A 5,090-nucleotide genomic window follows, 5' to 3' on the forward strand; every position below is an offset into this window, starting at 1 on the left:
CCCAAAAGATCACATTTGAGACATTTTAACGGGCTTGTTGGCCAAATCGTTCTCGTAGGCAAATAAATGTATGCTTATTTTTTATTTTCAAAACCAAATATTTTTAGAACTCGCTCTGGCCATTTTTATGTCTTATGGAGTTTAACACGTAAAATGATTGCAATTTTTATTTTTTCGATTTTGGACAGGAAATTAAAAGTCAATTTATTTGATATTTGATATACTTGTTCACTTATCAATGAATATTGTATTTAATTCCATTTTTATATCTCAGAAATATTCTGCAAAAATTTTAGGCATATCAAAAATGGCATAAAATGGCAATATTTGGAGGCTCATTGTGACCCTCAGATATAATTGTGTAACTTGACATTTTGAAGAGACATTCTTTAGGCTATTTAAAATAGATTTCTAAAAGAAAAATGATTAGAAGTATAATTTACATTGAGTAAAGAGTAAAAAAAGGTGATGAAAATTGACACAATTATGTGGAACACCGGCTGAATGAACTGCAGGTGGACGGTTGCAAAAAAATTTGACCCTCGGTCGGGCCTCTCATTGTGCACCGTATTTACTTGGTCCCAAAATACGGTCACTGACAATGAGTTGAATGGCAGAGTACTAATAAGTTAATAAATCTGTAGCTGCTCTCTGGGTTAAACCTGTAGCTGGTGTGAGGACTTCTTTACTTCAAATCAGGAAACTTTGAAGCCTCAGAGCGAGTTCTAAAAATATTTTGTTTTGAAAATAAAAAATAGGCATACATTTATTTGCCCATGAGAACGATTTGGCCAATAAGCCCGTTAAAATTTCTCAAATGTGATTTTTTGGGCCACCTTTATATATATATATATATATATATATATATATAGATGTGTGTGTGTGTGTGTATTGTCCCAACCGCTCTCGCCTTACTCCCCTGATAAACTGCGTGACCAAGCAGTCTGAGAACAGGATAACTGAGAGAGTTTGGTGTAGTATATAAGTATTAGGTGTTAGCCGTGCAGGCAGAGGCTGGCAATGCGAGGCAAAGCGAGAAAATAGCGACATGCATGCGAGGCAAGGCGAAGCGAGGAAGGCTAGGCTATATAAGCGAGCGGTTTAGAGATAAGGTGTGGATGAATGTTAGTTTTTAAGAGGTGGTTGTAAGAAAATTTGAAGACCCGCAGACCGAAAAATAAACTTTTATGCATATATCTCGCAACAACTTTTACATTTATCTAAAAATTCAAAAATTGGAATTTTGATTGCACAAAAAATAATGACAAATAAAAAATTCTATTTTGCGGTAAAATTATGCAAGATACGACAAATTTGTTATGAATCACTTTTTTACAGGACACGTAGTTTTTATTTTATTCATAAAAAACAACATTAAAAATTTTTTAATTTAATTTTTGGACAGATGACATAAGCTACACAAAATTTTATCGTTAGTCATTTTTTTGATAGGATGCATAGTTTTTGTATTATTCGTAAGAAAATAACATCAAAAGTAAAAAAATAGAATTTTAGCACAAATGGCACATGGTATGAAGAAAACGAATGGACGAAAGTTGCTCATCAAAAAAGAGTGAAAACTCATACAAATTATTACTATATCTACAGATTTGCTGAGAATCACCTTATGTTAGGATACCAATGCCTGATTACGAATTTTAATGATATACATTTTTCAGGGCAGCTAAAAATAAAATGTAATTAAAAATAAGAAACAAATATGAAAATGTAATCATTAAAAATAAAATTTGTACTTTATTTTATTATAATATAATAAAATATAGTTGAACATAATGTACAAAAGTCTGCATTGTTGACAAAATCGAGTGCGAAGCACGAGATACGTGATATGAGAATGTGTTCGTTGAAGCCCAAGGAGTTTTATCAAAAGAGAATTCAAAATCACCAAGTTATAGTTGTGGATGCTTTGACCTTTAATTTTGAAAGGTCTGCTAACAGTTGCCCGCATTTTTTTCGGAAAATATCATTTTTTTATACAATGATTTAATAATAATTGACGGCCGGGATACAAGAACCGGGCGAGCACTCGAAAGGGTAAAACTATCGCGATCTTTAATTTTCAATTTCTCGGAACCGAATAATTTATTTGTATTAAACATTTTTATTCTCATTCTAACTCAGAGAAAGGTTTGAACGTGCGATCATATGTGTAAGCCTCTGTGCATGCAATTATGTAATAATAATCGTAAGTTAAATGCAGTAATCATATATAAAAATATAACCATTTGTTTCTTGTCAAATCAATCGACATTTTACATCATGTTTGTTGTTGAAAGTTTCGAACTAATCCATTAATACATAGTGTATAGAATACGTATACAGTGCATATTTATACATAATTACATATAAATATATGCGTTGCAATGCGAAATCGGCAAATAAGTTACTCTTCCCAGAAATATTGGTTTTGATATTTGGCAGTGATGCATTGCATTCCACTATTTAAAATTGTTCACCCTACTCTTTTAAAAGTTAGTATGTACAGAGGAAACGCTGCGATTCAATTTCAAATATAGGTATAGCTACTGGTCTAGAGAGTTCTTCTAACGATCCACTTTTTTCATGTACACATCAGAGAAATGTCTTCTGGACACAAAAAATATCCTCATGGCTTTACAGAAAAAACGAAAGATAAAGTTTACATCGATTCCAGGTGAAAAATTCACCGCAACAAAAATTAATCTTGCCAGTTAAACTTTACATGAATCGATGATAATTTCCGAACTTTAACCTTGCCTGGATAATCTTTCGCCTTATAATCGCTCCACTTTTATCCGAGTTTAACTTCATTCAATTGGAGAGAAATGGGGAATCCCATCTGTCAGTTGCTTTTCGCGCTTTTTGCTAAATGGTATTAAATAAGTTCTGATTCGTCTACAATAGTGCACGGAGAAAACTGAATGTTCAAAAGTACCATATAGATGTTTAGGATTAACATATTTTATGTTTAACTGTAGGACAGCAATCTAGATGTTCAAAGTTAGTATCTGTAGATATTAAAAAATGAGATATTACTTACAAACATCCAAAATGTTCCACTGAAATATCCGAAATGTTACATGTATGGTTAGGGGCTGTCCATAAATCACGTAGCCTCATTTCAGTCCTTTTATCACCCCCCCCCCCATGTAGCCCAACGTAGATTTTCAGTAGATCCCCCCCCCCTAAAGAGCTACGTAGCTTATTTTTCAAAAATCAAATAAAATTGTCATCTTGAAATGAAAAAGTTCATGCAGTTTCTATCAACTTTTTTCATTTAAAGTATCCAGCTGAGTGAATGGCGAAACAAGCCAATCATGCAAGTTTTCAATTACGGGCAATGCGAAATCTACTTCTTGATCTGTACCAATATCAGCTAGAGCATTCATATCATCGACACAAACATTTTCGTCATTTGAAAAAATTTTCTTAGTAATTTTTGAAAATTCATTGGTAGAAAAAAGCTACGTAGTTCTAATCGAAACCCCTCCCCCCTGCATTTATCTCAACGTAGCCTTTAGACTAATTTGGACAGGACCCCCCCTCCCCCCAGGTTGGGCTACGTGATTTATGGACAGCCCCTTATGTCAAATAACGTCTGCAAAAATATTTGAGGTGTTTACTTAATTTGAGAAATGAATTAATAACTCCTTTATGAATTTAAAATTAAACTTTAATGTTCGCACATAAACGAAAAACAGATAAAGGGTATGTAATGTCGATCAGATGATACATTGTCAATTTGAGGTTATGTTTAATATTTTTAATTAAAAATAAAAAATGGGTAAGTAAGTGGAGAAGGAATTATCTGTAATCTGCATTTAAAATTTTATCTATTTTAGGATACTTAAACTCAAAATTTATTTTACATTTATAAACATTTTGTCAAATGTGTTCAAGGCAAACTTCAAATGAAACTTAAGATCATACTTCCCTCGTGTAGACAACCAAATTTCGTTATCCAATTTTAATTAAGGATAACTAATTTTGATTCTTTGGAAATGTTAAAAAATTGTAATATTCCATAATTGTAATATCGAAAATATATAGCCGCAAAATATAGTCGTGAAACTCCAATGTGTAATGCGCATGCGCTCGGACGATTTTAATACCTGAATGTGTTACAGTTTAATATAAAAATATGTTTACGCCTATCATCTCCAAAATATAGTAGATATTTGGCATGAATATCTGCACGTTAGGTGGAAAATCTTACCCTTTGAAATTTACATTTAAACATCCATTTTTCTCCGTGCGTCATTTATTTCGGATGAGATATATCAGGGAGAACAAATTTTTTTTCGTATTTTCTGTTGCTGATTCTAAATGTTTTACCGATATTTGCTCACTTCAGCGTCACGCAGTAGACTCATACTTTGCCGTTTTTCCATTGCTGCTAAGGATGCCGTAGCAGAAGACAGCTTTTATTCCATCGTAGGATCAACTTTCGCCAAATAGCATGTAAACTTTAACGACGTCAAATTTGAAATGCAACAAAATTTAACTTTACACTGAGAAAACTATATCGCACAAATTAAATGTATATCGTAATTCCTGCTCTATATATCGTAATTATGGCATTATAATAGCGCAAAATCGTGATATCGTACATTGCAAGTTTTTACATTATATATCGCATAATTGTGCAATCTATAACGTAAGAAATGGGGATTCCCATCTGTCAGTTACATTTTGCGCTTTTGCTAAATTGTATTAAGTAAATTCTAATTTGTCTACAATAATGTGATTTATTTCAGAGGAAATATATCAGTAAGCACATATTTTTGTGTGTTTTCTGTCGTAGATTCTACATGTTTTACTGAAATTTGCTTACTTCAGCGCGACGCAGTCGACGAGTTCAGAATAATTTTCCTAACCTCAATGAAACTTTCACCGAAATATGTTTAATCAGTAAAAGTTACAGGTCTTACCTGCGGCAAATTTTTAATTTTCTCTGTGATTGTTTTAAATCTAGAGTCCCGATTTATAGCTCGAACTAACTCATACTCTACCTTTTTTCCATTACTGCTAAGGACGCCGTAGCAGACGACATCAACAAAATTTAACTTCATTTTTGTCTGTGATATTAG

This window comes from Belonocnema kinseyi, chromosome 2 (genome assembly GCF_010883055.1).
Source record: "Belonocnema kinseyi isolate 2016_QV_RU_SX_M_011 chromosome 2, B_treatae_v1, whole genome shotgun sequence".
Taxonomy (NCBI): Eukaryota; Metazoa; Arthropoda; class Insecta; order Hymenoptera; family Cynipidae; genus Belonocnema; species Belonocnema kinseyi.